This window comes from Sminthopsis crassicaudata, chromosome 2 (genome assembly GCF_048593235.1).
Source record: "Sminthopsis crassicaudata isolate SCR6 chromosome 2, ASM4859323v1, whole genome shotgun sequence".
In the NCBI taxonomy this organism is placed as follows: Eukaryota; Metazoa; Chordata; class Mammalia; order Dasyuromorphia; family Dasyuridae; genus Sminthopsis; species Sminthopsis crassicaudata.
Genome location: NC_133618.1, coordinates 629,613,083 through 629,629,049, shown reverse-complemented (window position 1 = coordinate 629,629,049; position 15,967 = coordinate 629,613,083). Strand labels below are relative to the sequence as shown.

At 37.6% G+C, this 15,967-nt stretch overlaps 1 pseudogene; it reads left to right on the top strand.

Moving 5' to 3' along the window:
- The first annotated feature begins 6,605 nt into the window (after positions 1–6,605).
- The window catches only part of LOC141553803 (cytochrome P450 2C23-like), a 35,113-nt pseudogene continuing 25,751 nt past the window's right edge, over positions 6,606–15,967 (top strand).

The following is a 15,967-nucleotide window of genomic DNA, read 5'->3' as shown; positions in this document are numbered from 1 at the left end:
AGGGCTGCTGTTGAAGGCCTACCTGCACTTTCACCAGTTCCTATTCAGTGGAAGACTGATTCACCAGTGTGGGTAGAACAGTGGCCCTTAAGAAGTGATAAAATTCAGGCCTTATTAGACATAGTGCAAGAACAACTTGACCAAGGACACTTGCGGCCTTCTCTAAGTCCTTGGAATTCCCCAGTATTTGTGGTGAAAAAGAAATCTGGAAAATGGAGGATGTTAACTGATCTAAGAAGAGTAAATGAACAGATGGAAACTATGGGAACTCTTCAGCCTGGACTTCCATCTCCTACTCAGTTGCCAAGAGAATGGCCTCTATGGGTTATAGACATTAAGGATTGTTTCTATTCTATTCCTCTAGATAAGGAGGATATGAAAAGATTTGCTTTTTCAGTGCCTAGTGTTAATTTGGCTGAGCCTTATAAAAGATATGAATGGACAGTTTTGCCACAGGGAATGAAAAACAGCCCTACTATGTGCCAAATGTATGTTGCAGCTGCTCTTGCTCCAGTAAGAAAAGCCTTTCCAAAAGTAATATTGTTACATTATATGGATGATATTTTGGGATGTGCACCTGAGGAACAAATGTTAGAGGCATGTCTACAAAGGACCATGGAAACATTAAAGTACTACAAACTGCATATAGCTACAGAAAAAATTCAAAGACATGCTCCTTTTCAATATTTAGGATATGAAGTATATCCTAAGACACTCACAGTACAAAAGCTTTCTTTAAGAACAGAGAAGTTGAACACCTTAAATAACTTTCAAAAATTAATAGGAGATATCCAATGGATGCGTCCAGTGTTAGGCTTAACTACCAATCAACTACAACCACTATATGACATTTTAAGGGGAGACAGTGCTTTAAATTCACCACGCCAGCTTACAAAAGAAGCACAAAAGGCTTTGAGAGAAGTTGAACTGGCTTTATCCAATGTGGTTGAAAGAGTCACTCAAAAACCCTTGGAAATATCAGTTTTTGCTACAAAAGAGGCACCCACAGCAGTCCTTCATCAAGGAGACAGAGTGATTGAGTGGGTGAACCTCCCAGCACAACCAGAACAAAGCCTTACACCTTACCCAGTGCTTGTGGCTAGGATTTTATTAAAGGCTATTAAGAGAGTAATACAATTATCTGGGATAAGTCCTGAAAAAATATACACATTCTATACTAACGCACAAATTAATGTATGCTGTGAGACCATCCCAGAATGGCAAATTTTATTGGCCACCGCTCCAAATTTTGCACATGGATCTCCATTAAAGATTACCCGGCTACTACATAATTGGCAATGGATTTTTGAAGAAAAGGTTTCTAAGGTTCCTCTTAAAGGACCAACAATCTTTACAGATGCCTCCAAAGAAAATATTTGTGCCATATACTCTCATGATTTAACCATAAAGAGAGTAATCAGGACTCCTTTTCAATCCACTCAACAGAATGAATTATTTGCTATCATGCTAGCTCTCACTTATTACCCAGGAGACGTAAATATAATTACTGATTCAGCCTATTCAGTAGGTGTAGTACAAAGAATTGCCACAGCCCAAATAAAATTTGCAGCCTCCAATATTTATCAGCTCTTTAAGGAACTTCAAGAGCAAGTGAGAAAACATCCAGGCAAGATTTATATCTTGCATGTCCACTCACATAGTGGACTTCCAGGTCCCATTTTTGATGGAAATTCAAAGGCAGATAGCCTTCTAACCATGTTAGCCAGTAGTCCTTTATTTCAGGAAGCACAAGAATCTCATTCTAAATATCATCAGGCTGCTCGAGCTTTACGTTTACAATTTGGAATCACAAGAGAGGAAGCTAGGAGCATAGTAAAAAGCTGTACAGCTTGTCTTCCTTTCCATGCTCCTACACTCCCTCCAGGGAAGAATCCTCGTGGTTTGAGACCCAATGAAATCTGGCAAATGGATGTGACCCATTATAAATCTTTTGGTCGTCTATCTTTTATCCATGTAGTGGTAGACACCTTTTCAGGATTCACATTTGCAATGCCAGCAGCAAAAGAGACAGCCCGAGTGGTCACTGAATTCCTTATACAGGCTTTTGCAATTATGGGTGTGCCACAAGCAATAAAAACAGACAATGGACCTGCATATACGTCCAAACATTTTACACACTTTTGTGCACAGTATAAGATTTTACATACCACGGGCATACCCTTTAATCCTCAAGGACAGGCAATAGTAGAGAGAAGAAACAGAGATATTAAGACACTCCTCCAAAAACAAAAGAAAGGGGGAGCCACAGGTAGCCCTAGGGAACTTCTAAATTTAGTTCTCTATACCATTAATTTTCTAATTTTTGACAAAGATGCACTGGCTCCAGCAGACAGGTTTTATAACCCACCAGAAGGGCAGTGTCCAGTGAGAGCATCTCCACTGTCCTTAGATAATCGCCAGGTGATGTGGAGAGATCCAGAAAGTGGTGAATGGAAGGGACCAGATAGGTTAACTGCCTGGGGGAGAGGGTTTGCTTGTATTTCTTCAGCAGGAGAAGGAATCAGATGGGTGCCAACGAGTCATATTCGCCTTGTCCATCAGAGAGAGACAGAAAAAGAGAAAGATCTCAAAATAAAGGAGAAGATCTAAGAAACATCTGACACTGAAAGAGCCATTGGACTTCCTCACACAAGATGAGACTAATGGACAATGGACTTATGGACATTTATAAATTTTCAATTTATGATTATGTTATATACTTCTAGCATGTGTTATGTTACTATGTTACTATGTGCTTATGTAATTCATGTAATTATCTGTAATACTTCCCATATTGATGGATTTATGTTTCAAGGTCATTTATGTAATTATCTGTAATACTTCCCATATTGATGGATTTATGTTTCAAGGTCATGACTGTCCTATGTTCTAAATCAAAAGAAAGGGGGAGATGTTAGGATTACTAAGTGAGAACTCAGGTTGTCTGGAGGGTGACAAGGTGAGAATTCAGGTTTTCTGGATAATTACAAGGTGAGAACTCAGGTTGACTTGATAAGAGGGGGCAAGCTCATTGGCTGGGGTGGTTCTTCCCAGAAGCCCTTGCATTATCCCACGCCCATTCTCTGGGAGAATAAAAGAGGACTCTCAGAGATAGAAGAGGACTCTCTGCATTGCATCAGGCCTGACGGGGCTCTCTGCAGGAAGGGAAGTCACTTCTTTGGACAAGAGTTAACAGCAACTGCCTGGAGACAACGGTTCGTTACAGGAAGAAGAATCTGTCTGAGAGATTTGAGTAGACACAGCATATCTCTTCCCAGAGAGCGATCCAGCAGCTTCTAGAGACAACAGCTCACTACAGTTACTCATGCTTCTGGGTTAGAGAGATTTTCCACTGAAATCTGGATCAGAGGCTTTTCCACTGGAATCAGGATCTTGACGGTCTGATGTCCCTGTTCGGGCGCCAAAATGCAAAGGTCCACAGAAGGCTAGCTCCTCTGAAGGGCTCAGAATAAGTGCTTGTCAGGATAAGCAAAAGTCCTTGCCCCATTTTGGGCCTGACTAACTCAGTCTGTAGAGCATGAGACTCTTAATCTCAGAGTTGTGGGTTTGTGCCCCACATTGGGTGCCAAATTGTAAAGTTCTTGAATTGTAAAGGTCCAGTCGTCTCTAAGTTATCCTTGGGGACTGCCATCTCAACTCAATCTCCCAGCCAGACTCTCTCTTTCCAGCCTGCTCTCCAGACCCAATGCTGCCCTCTTTTATCCTCTCAGAGATTGTAGTGAGAACTCAATGGGGCTTGGGGAAATACTTCAACCAATGAACTTGCTCCTTTTAAAGGGGCTTGTGAGAACTCAGGGGTTTGTGGGAAAATTACTTCAACCAATGAACTTGCTCCTTTTAAAGGTTGTGTAAACTCCTTTTCAGAAATTCAAAGGTGTAAACTCCCCCTAAAGGCCAGAACTAAAGGTATGAATTCTGAGCTAGAGAATTGCCCAGACAACCTGAATTCTCACCTTGTAATCCTAACAATTTCCTTTCAAATCAGTTCATGTAAATCATTCCAGTGAGACACTGAGGGATGAATAAAATAAAATTTATAAATAATAGTTATATAATGCTTTGAGGCGTTTTACAAATATCATCTCATCTCCACAACAACAGATGCTATTGTTAACATTTTATAAGTATGGAAACTGGCAAAGGCAAATGGAAGAATTCTGATATTGCAGTGCTACAAGCTATTTATCCCTCCGACAACAATGATAATTCTGATCAAAATATTCATTCAAAGCTCCCTCCAGAATCCACATTATACTTTTTTCTGTCCTTGCATCATGCATCTTCCATCTTAAAAGATGTGAAATCATTGGTATGAAACCAATTAGCAGAAATGAAATAATAACCATGTTGGTTTAAATACATAGATAAAGAAATTCAAACTTGTCAAGAAATTCATGCCAGCTTCAAAAGAGATGTCACCAGGGTCAGTGTATTCTATAAATAAAGAAACAACTTAATTTCAGTTTGAGTGAGTCCATAGTGCAGGCAGGATCTCAGCTCTGCCTGCTATTCATTGGGGTGTGGCCTTATATAAATATCTTCAGATCTCTGCTCAAATGTCCAAATCTTTGAAATGGGTGGAGATGATTTATTAGGGAGTGGAAGGAATCACAGGACACAGGAGTTTACCATTTGAGAACAAGATCTTTTAGGTCAACACTGTCAGTAATCAGGGAAAGAAAATGACATCTAGGGATAATGGATCCTCACCAAGCTCAGAAATATAACAAGGAAAGAGCCACGATGATATTTCTGCTATTATTCTCAAATTATTTAACTATCATTTGGTTCTGTTTCTATAACTGTCAAATTTAGCTAATAATAGTACCTATTTAGATGTGTGGCAGTGAGCATTAAAATGAGACAAAGCTCATGAAGTTTTTTTTTTGTTTGGTTTGTTTTGGTTTGGTTTTTTAGCAAAAAGCCTGGACATAGAAATTGTCAAACTTTAATATTATTATTATTATTATTGCACACATCAAAAGTTCTGTGATTATGTCAGTGAAGGAACTGACTCTAACAATGGAAAAGGCAAGCCAATCACACTTTTGAAAGATAGACAGTTCTTATTTAAGTATTCATCCACAGAGGCAGCATGAAGGATAACAATTTGTTAACAGCCAGCTGCTTAGGGAAAAAAAATATATGTTACACTGTTAAGTTGAATCTGCACAAGTAACATTTTCTTTGTCACCGGATCATGAAACAAAAATCATACCATGATTTGTGGTATTTGTCAGATGTCCAAGGAGATTATTTGCACATATAGAATTTAACAGCAAGTTTCCTTGAGAGGGACTTAGTTAGCTCCAGCAAACCTTTGGGAAAGAATCTTATTTCTTTATGTTTTTATTTTCTTTCTGAATCTATCAATCTCCTTTGTGCCAAAAAAGCAAAAAGATTTTATAAAATAGCACATTTAGACAAACTTTCCAGGCAATAGTCTTTCTGTGAATGGAAGACAGGAGCCAATAACTGAATAGTGATTAGCTGAGATCCTACCTCTCTTTCCACTGACCATTGACGATACACTAAGCTATCTTTGGAAATTTAAAGATATGTGAGCAAATCAAACATAGGGGAAGACATACATTCTGATGTGATGCTCAGAGTCCTGCATATGAGATGAAAGTAGAGGTCATTATGAATAGAGAAATAGGCTCCATTTCAATTCAAGTGAGAGGACTAGAAAGAATAAAAGTATCTACAGTCATAATAAGCTGAGGTCTGTGTTTTTTTCTCCAAGCTAAGATAGGGAGGTCTGAGAGAGATGGGTTCATGTTTAGCATGAAGTATCATTAGTAGATAAGAACATATATCACAGATGGACAAAGGGAGAGTCTCATCAAGGATTGATACCAGAAAAGACATTAATCTGAAACATCAGGGTCAGGAAGACTAAAAGCTCAGAAGACATTGAGGGATGAAAAATAGCTGGAGTCACTAAAGGTTTCATCAAGAAGAATAAGAAAAGAATAAATATAATACAGGACCACTAAAGTACTGGGTCACTGCTTAAAGAGATAGAAAGGACATAAGGCATGTCAATACGTATTTGATTGCTCCTTTCTTTTCTCAAACAGAATGTTCTTCAAGGGATAGAAAAAGCAAGCATATCAATTAATCCCAGTGTAGTTTCGGAGTTAAGAAGATATCACCTGACCTCTACTGTGAGATCAAGGTTGCAGAACTTTAGAATCTGGATTCCTTAACCACCTCCTCTCAGACTGAATTTGGATATTTGCTCTTTCCTTAGCTCAACACAGCCTCATAGGCTCACAGAAATTTCATTGTTGATAGCCAATGAACCTCCAAAAAATGAGACAAAATCCTTCCCTGCCCCAACTGTCCCTGTGTGATTTAGTACCAGGTTCAGATTAGGAACTGATTCCAAAGCAGCAAACATCCAGACATTTCCTTAATCACCTCTTATTGACTTGGTTAATGGAAAACTAACCATATCTGCCTGTAAAACTATCCAGTTATTGGCTGGGCATCGCCACCCTTTGTTTTCTATCAATGATTATAAAAATCTAATACTTGAGCTGGTACCTCTGAGAGATGTAGGATCATCTCTAAGAGCAATGGACCCTTGGGGACTCACCACTTCTGTCCTCCTGGCTTGTGTTCTTTTGTTGATCTTCTTATCTCAATGGAGTTAGGGACTCAAAAAGGGAAAGCTCCCACCAGGTCCTACTCCTCTTCCATTTCTTGGCAACCTCCTGCAATTGGATTTGAAGAACATAACTGCATCATTCTCACAGGTAAAGGAGCTGGATTTGGGGTTTGAATTCCACCTAATTGCGTTATGGAGGGAGATACAAAGGCTTCAAATGTATCTTTAAATCAGGACTCATGGAGATTTAGGGTCCTAGCTCATGAATGTTCTGAGTGCTATCTCCATTAACAATGATGTAGGCATTAATTGTTTTGTCAAAACGTTGGTAGCAGCAGAAGAAAATCAATATTTACTATGTGTAATGCCTTACACTATATATAAACAAAGTAAAAATTAATCACTCTATTAATGAGAACTTCTTTGGCACCTCTATGCCAGGCACTGTGACAGGAGAGAAATGTATGGAGAATAAAACAATCTATCCATAAAAGAAAATAGTTTCTGTCTTCCAGAAGCTTATGTTCTCCATGAGGGATACAACAAATTCATAGACAAGTAAGTAGAAAGTAATTAGAGGACAGACAAAGAATTCATAATCTGGGAACCCCAAAAGTGAACTGGATCTTTTTTTTTAATTTTATAATTATAAATTTCTGACAGTATATATGCATGAGTAATTTTTTTATAACATTATCCCTTGTATTCATTTTTCCAGATTATCCCCTCCCTCCCTCTACTCCCTCCCCTAAATGACAGGCAATCCCATACATTTTACATGTGTTACAGTATAACCTAGACATAATATATGTGTGTAAATCCAATTTTCTTGTTGCAAGTTAAGTACTGGATTCCAAAGGTATAAGTAACATGGGTAGATAGACAGTAGTGCTAATATTTTACATTAAATTCCCAGTGTTCCTTCTCTGGGTGTAGTTGTTTCTGTCCATCATTGATCAATTGGAATTGGATGAGCTCTTCTCTATGTTGAAGATATCCACTTCCATCAGAATACATCCCCATACAGTATCATTGTTGAAGTGTATAGTGATCTCCTGGTTCTGCTCATTAGTGAACTGGATCTTGAAGGAAGGAACAAATTCTTATTGGAAAAGATGGTGGGAATGAATTCCAGGTATTGTAGACAGTTTGGATAAAGATAGAGTTGGAAGATAATATAGCTAGCAGGGCAAATTTTGGGATGAAGGGGAATATAAAGTAAATCTAATCACTTAAGTTGGAGCCAACTATGGAAGCATTTAAGTGTCAAGTTAGTGTAGACTTTTTGAATTGAAGTAGTCAGAACTGGGAATATTATGTTGTTAGTTGTGTGAATTATTCAAGAGGATTATTCATTACAGATGTGAAATACTTGAAGGAAGAGATTGATCTTGGAGGTTAATGAAAGAATGGATAAAAATATCATTTATCAAGTGCTTATTATGTGCTCAGTATTGTGAAGATAAAAGAGTAAGAGATTTCAGATGGAAAGACCTTGTGTAACAAAACACATAGAAAATCAGAGCATTTAATGTCAATTCTACTGATAAAAACCCTATCTTTTCTGATATTGAACCATTCAACAGTGACCCTGTTTTTCTTTTCTAGTGTTCAGTAGCTGAGGTTTCAGCACTTACAGAAGAAGTTGTCAGGGTTGTGCTTCCAGGACTAATGTGTGAAAAGCTGGGATGCAAGTACAGTTATCTGAAGGTAGGGCGGCCACTCCAGGGAATTTTGGTTTTACCTTCTTGCTAGAGTCAGCTGTTTAGTAACTGGTAGTGGTGGTGGTGAGAAAGGTGGGTCCCTTTTCCCTAATGATTCCTACTCATTTTAAGGAGGGCTGTTTGGCCTGTGCTGAAAGCAAAGCAAATTCAATGGTCTTGGGGCAGGAGTCATTGACATGAAAAGATGGATCACAAAAGCTCTTGAGTAACAGTTGTGGCCTATATCCATTTCCAAGGGAACTTGATGGTGTTTTTACTTTCCTGTCATATTCCGTCTTCTCTTTCTCTTGGAGTGACTTATTCGTTTAACTTGTTTGGTTGCCTGTCTCACCAATCTATTACAGTAGTTTAAGCAAGGTGGGGGTCAGCAAACATGTCATGAAGCAAGATGGAATAGATGTGGGGACCTGAAGATAGAATCTATCCAACTTGACCATATATTATTACAAGTACATATAAATATAAATAAGAATTAAGTCAAATGTAAATCCATGACTGTAATTCAGGATTTTTTTTTTAATTTTTTTAATTTTATTTTATAATTATAACATTTTTTGACAGTACATATGCATGGGTAATTTTTTACAACATTATCCCTTGCACTTCTATTCAGATTTTTTCCCTTCCTCCCCCAACCCCCTCCCCCAGATGGCAAGCAGTCTTATATATGTTAAATATATTACAGTATAATTTAGATACAATATATGTGTGTAGAACCGAATTTTTTTTGTTGCACAGGAAGAATTGGATTCAGAAGGTAAAAATAACAGTTTACACTCATTTCCCAGTGTTCCTTTTCTGGATGTAGCTGGTTCTGTCCATCATTAATCAATTGGAATTGGATTAGTTCTTCTCTATGTTGAAGAAATCCACTTCCATCAGCATACATCCTCGTACAGTATCATTGTTGAAGTGTATAATGATCTTCTGGTTCTGCTCGTTTCACTCAGCATCAGTTGATGTAAGTCTCTCCAAGCCTCTCTGTATTTCTCCTGTTGGTCATTTCTTATAGAACAATAATATTCCATAACATTCATATACCATAGTTTACCCAACCATTCTCCAATTGATGGACATCCATTCATCTTCCAGCTTCTAGCCACTATGAAAAGGGCTGCCACAAACAATTTGGCACATACAGGACCCTTTCCCTTCTCTAGTAGTTCCTTGGGGTATAAGCCCAATAGTAGTATGGCTGGGTCAAAGGGTATGCACATTTTGATAACTTTTTGGGCATAATTCCAGATTGCTCTCCAGAATGGTTGGATTCTTTCACAACTCCACCAACAATGCATCAGTGTCCCAGTTTTCCCACAGCCCCTCCAACATTCATCGTTATTTGTTCCTGTCATCTTAGCCAATCTGACAGGTGTGTAATGATACCTCAGAGTTGTCTTAATTTGCATTTCTCTGATCAATAGTGATTTGGAACACTCTTTCATATGAGTGGAAATAGTTTTAATTTCATCATCTGAAAATTGTCTGTTCATATCCTTTGACCATTTATCAATTGGAGAATGGCTTGATTTCTTATAAATTAAAGTCAATTCTCTGTATATTTTGGAGATGAGGCCTTTATCAGAACCTTTAACTGTAAAAATTTTTTCCCAATTTGTTACTTCCCTTCTAATCTTGTTTGCATTAGTTTTGTTTGTGCAGAAACTTTTTAATTTGGTGTAATCAAAATGTTCTATTTTGTGATCAATAATGGTCTCTAGTTCTCCCTTGGACACAAACTCCTTCCTCCTCCACAAGTCTGAGAGGTAAACCATCCCATGTTCCTCCAATTTATTTATGATTTCGTTCTTTATGCCTAAATCTTGGACCCATTTTGATCTAATCTTAGTATGTGGTGTTAAATGTGGGTCCATGCCTAGTTTCTGCCATACTAATTTCCAGTTTTCCCAGCAGTTTTTGTCAAATAATGAATTCTTATCCCAAAATTTGGGATCTTTGGGTTTGTCAAAGATTAGATTGCTATTTTTATTCACTATCTTGCCCTGTGCACCTAACCTATGCCACTGATCAACTAGTCTATTTCTTAGCCAATGCCAAATGGTTTTGGTGACTGTTGCTTTATAATATAGCTTTAAATCAGGTACACTTAGACCACCTTCCTCTGACTTTTTTTTCATTAGTTCCCTTGCAATTCTCGACCTTTTATTCTTCCATATGAATTTTGTTGTTATTTTTTCTAGGTCATTAAAATAGTTTCTTAGGAGTCTGATTGGTATAGCACTAAATAAATAGATTAGTTTGGGGAGTATTGTCATCTTTATTATATTCGCTCGGCCTATCCAAGAACATTGAATGTCTTTCCAATTATTTAAATCTGACTTTATTTTTGTGGCAAGTGTTTTGTAATTTTGCTCATATAATTCCTGACTCTCCTTTGGTAGATATATTCCCAAATATTTTATACTATGGACTGTTATTTTGAATGGAATTTCTCTTTGTATCTCTTGCTGTTGGATTGTGTTGGTAATGTATAAAAATCCTGAGGATTTATGTGGATTTATTTTGTATCCTGCGACTTTGCTAAAATTCTGAATTATTTCTAATAGCTTTTTAGCAGAGTCTTTGGGGTTCTCTAAGTATACCATCATGTCATCTGCGAAAAGTGACAATTTGATTTCTTCATTTCCTACTCTAATTCCTTGGATCTCTTTCTCAGCTCTTATTGCCAAGGCTAGAGTTTCTAGTACTATATTGAATAGTAATGGTGATAGTGGGCAACCTTGTTTCACTCCTGATCTTACAGGGAAAGGTTCTAGTTTATCACCATTACATATGATGTTTACTGAAGGTTTTAAATATATGCTCCTTATTATTTTAAGGAATAGTCCATTTATTCCTATACTCTTAAGCGTTTTTAGTAGGAATGGATGTTGGATTTTATCAAATGCCTTTTCTGCATCTATTGAGATGATCATATGGTTTTTATTAATTTGATTATTAATATGGTCAATTATACTAATAGTTTTCCGAATATTAAACCAGCCCTGCATTCCTGGTATAAATCCCACTTGGTCATAGTGTATTATCCTGGGGATGATTTTCTGAAGTCTATTTGCTAATATCTTATTTAAGATTTTAGCATCAATATTCATTAAGGAAATTGGTCTATAGTTTTCTTTCTCAGTTTTTGATCTACCTGGTTTAGGTATCAGTACCATGTCTGTGTCATAGAAGGAATTTGGTAGGACTCCTTCAATCCCTATTTTTTCAAATAGTTTACATAGCATTGGAGTTAGTTGTTGTTTAAATGTTTGGTAGAATTCACCTGTAAATCCATCTGCTCCTGGGGACTTTTTCTTAGGAAGTTGGTTAATAGCTTGGTCTATTTCTTTTTCTGAGATGGGACTATTTAGACTACTTACTTCTTCCTCTGTTAATCTGGGCAAGCTATATTTTTGAAGGTATTCTTCCATTTCATTTAAGTTATCGAATTTATCGGCATAAAGTTGAGCAAAGTAGCTCCTAACTATTGTTCTAATTTCCTCTTCATTAGTGGTGAGTTCACCCTTTTCATTTTCAAGACTATCAATTTGCTTTTTCTCTTTCCTTTTTTTAATCAGGTTTACTAAGGGTTTGTCTATTTTGTTGGTTTTTTCATAAAACCAACTCTTAGTTTTATTAATTAATTCAATAGTTTTTTTACTTTCAATTTTATTAATCTCACCTTTTATTTTTTGAATTTCAAGTTTTGTGTTTGTCTGGGGGTTTTTAATTTGTTCCTTTTCTAGCAATTTTAGTTGTAAACCCAATTCGTTGGCCCTCTCTTTCTCTATTTTATGCAGGTAGGCCTGTAGAGATATAAAACTTCCCCTAATTACTGCTTTGGCTGTATCCCACACATTTTGGTATGATGTCTCATTATTGTCATTTTCTTGGGTGAAGTTATTAATTATGTCTATGATTTGCTGTTTTACCCAATCATTCTTTAGTATAAGATTATTTAGTTTCCAATTATTTTTTGGTCTATTTTCCCCTGGCTTTTTATTAAATGTTATTTTGATTGCATTATGGTCTGAAAAGGATGCATTTACTATTTCTGCCTTACTGCATTTGATTTTGAGGTTTTTATGCCCTCGTATATGATCAATTTTTGTATAGGTTCCATGAACTGCTGAGAAGAAAGTATATTCCTTTCTGTCTCCATTTAGCTTTCGCCAAAGATCTATCATATCAAACTTTTCTAGTATTCTATTTACCTCTTTGACTTCTTTCTTATTTATTTTGTGGTTTGATTTATCTAATTCTGAGAGTGCAAGGTTGAGATCTCCCGCTATTATAGTTTTGCTATCTATTTCCTCTTGCAGCTCTCTTAATTTCTCTTTTAAGAATTTAGATGCTGCACCACTTGGTGCATATATGTTTAATATTGATACTGCTTCACTATTGATGCTTCCCTTTAGCAGGATATAATGCCCTTCCTTATCTCTTTTAATTAGATCAATTTTTGTTTTTGCTTGATCTGAGATGAGGATGGCTACTCCTGCTTTTTTGGTTTTGCCTGAAGCATAATAGATTCTGCTCCACCCTTTTACTTTTAGTTTGAATGTCTCATCCTGTTTCAGGTGTGTTTCCTGTAAACAACATATAGTAGGATTCTGACTTTTAATCCAGTCTGCTAACTGCTTCCTCTTTATGAGGCAGTTTGCCCCATTCACATTTATGGTTAGAAGGACTAATTCTATATTGCTTGCCATCCTATTAACCCCTGCTTATGCTTTTCCCCTTTCCTTCCCTTTTACCCTCCTATCCAGTATTAACCTGGTAAACACCACTTGCTTTTCACAGCCCTCCCTTTTTAGGATCCCTCCCCCACCTTAAAGATCCTCCCCTTGTTTTACCCCTTTTCCTCGAAATTACTGTATTCCCTTCCCCTTAGCTTACTCCTTCCCTTTCACTTTTCAATGAAGTGGAAGAAGTTTCACCATAAATCGAATATGTCTATTGATACACGCTATGTTCATTTCCCTCCTTTCTTTCTCTCAGATATAATAGGTTACCTTTGCCTCTTCATGAGATGTAGTACCACCACTTTATACTTTTTTATGATATAATCTCCTTTCCACCTCTAGTTTCTAAGACAAATTGTACATATGTTCTTTACATATTTTTTTGACAGAAGTATAGTTCTCAAGATTTCTTTTTACCTTTTTTAGAAGTCTCTTGAGTTCTGTATTTGAAGATCAAACCTCTTATGTAGGTCTGGTTTTTTCATCAAAAATAGATGGAATTCATTTATTTCATTAAATGTCCATCTGGAAACGATGCTCATTCTTGCTGGGTAAGTTATTCTTGGCTGCATACCAAGTTCCTTAGCCTTTCGGAATATCATGTTCCAGGCCCTGCGTTCTTTTAATGTGGATGCTGCTAGATCCTGTGTTATCCTTATTGTGGATCCTCCATATCTGAATTGTTTTTTTCTAGCAGCTTCCAATATCTTTTCCTTTGTCTGATGGTTCTTGAACTTGGCCACTATATTTCTTGGCGTTTTGATTTTAGGGTCCCTTTCAGTAGGTGATCGATGAATTTTCTCAATGTCTATTTCACCCTCTGTTTCCAAAACGTCTGGGCAGTTCTCTTTGATAATTTCCTCGAAAATGGTGTCCAAGCTCTTTTTTTCCTCCCATTTTTCAGGGAGTCCGATTATTCTCAAATTTTCTCTCCTGGATCTGTTTTCCAGGTCTGTTGTCTTTCTGGTAAGGTACTTGACAGTCTTTTCAATTGTTTCATTTCTCTGGTTTTGCTTGACTCCCTCTTGGTTTCTCCTTGAGTCATTCATTTCTACTTGTTCCAGTCTAATTTTCAATGATGTATTTTCTTCACTCACTTTTTTTATATCTCTTTGTAATTGTCCAATTGAGTTTTTATCTTCTATGGAATTTTTTTCCATTTTATCCATTTTATTTTTTAGAGAGCTGATTTCTTTTTCCAGCTCTCTAATCCTGTTTTCCTTAGAGTTGTTTACCTTTTCCAGCTCACTAATCCTGTTTTCCTTGGAGTTGTTTACCTTTTCTAGCTCACTAATCTTGTTTCTCAATGATTTGATTTCTTTATCCATTCTGTCTTTGAATGCATGGGATGACTTCTCCAGGCTCTCTTGCCAAGCTTCCCTTTCCTTTTCCCATTTCTCTTCCAGCTCTCTTGTGAGAGCCTTTTTGATTTCCTCTATGAGGTTCTTTTGTATTGAGGAGCAGCTTATATCCCTCCCAGGGGATACATCTGGGGACAGTCTGTTCCTAGTCTCCTCAGCATTTGAAGTCTGCTCCCTCTCCACACAGAAGCTGTCAATGGTTAGAGCCCTTTTGAATTTTTTGTTCATTTTGTCAGAGTAGGAATCAAAGAAAACAAACTGACAAGAGAAACAATTGGTCTGTTTTGCGGGGGATGGGGCTGGATGTTATTAATGGGCTTCCTCTACAGACTGGGGGTAGGGCAGCAGAGAGCCACTAACAGAACAGCAATGACTGTATTGAGTCTGGGCTCTGAGGCTCCGAGAACGCACTGAGTCAGTCCAGGTGGGGGTTGGGGGTGGCCGGGGTCTGAGAGAGGCTGGCTTTCTGGGGTTTTAATCTTCACCTCCGGTGTTTACACCCTCTCCACCGCTCCTGGCTTGCTGCCAAGACGGAGCATCCACACTGGGGCAAAAGCCCTTTCACAGAAATGGCAGAGATCACACCCCTCCCCCTCCGGTCTGAGCTGTGTGAGCTGCCTGTCTTGCTCTGGCTGTCTGCCCTCAGTCTGCGCCCAGTCTGATTGACCCTCCCCCGAACAAACACAGACCTTTTCTGGCGACTTTCAAGGATGTCTTCTCTTGGTGATAATTTGTGGATTTCTTTCTGGGTCAAGCATTAAGTCAGAGGCTTGTCATGAAGTAAGTTCTGAGAGAAAACGAGGAGCTCAAGCAGCTGTCTGCCTCCACGCCGCCATCTTGGCCAGAAGTCTGTAATTCAGGATTAATGGAATTATCTTCAAGGATAGTCTACCTCTTGGGTATTCTCAAGGGAAATGGGTAAGTTTGGGGAAAGAAGTAGTTTTATAGAAAAGTAGTTAGTTGAATTATGTATATATCACTTGCAATGCCACTAGGACATCCATTTTGAGTACTTCTAAACCACTGGTTATGTGGAATTCAAAAATGATAAATTCTAGTTCTATATTCTAAGTTCTAGTTCTGGGAGTCTTCAGCTTGGAAATAATCACTGAGGCCATAGGTGCTGAGATAATCTAGTTAGAAAGTGTTTGGCAGTTCATGAGATCTTCAAGGGAGTAGAGAGAAAAGAGAGCCCATACAATGAATCTTTGTAGTCAGGAGAAGTATAATGATCCAGCAATGAGAATTGACAATAAGCAGCCAGACATGTAGCAGAAGAAACAGAAGAGACAAGTTTCATAGAAACCAAGAAGAAATAGGACTCCTAATATTTCTTGATTATCCAAGCTCCTACTTCATCCTCCCTCCATTGTTTGGGGGGATTTTGACTTTTGTTTCATTACTTCTTGATGTCTTATAGAGCCATTAGTTTCAAGTCATTCCAAACTAAATGTTAAAAAAAAAAAAGGGAAAAAATACTTTGTAAAATAAAGGCAAATG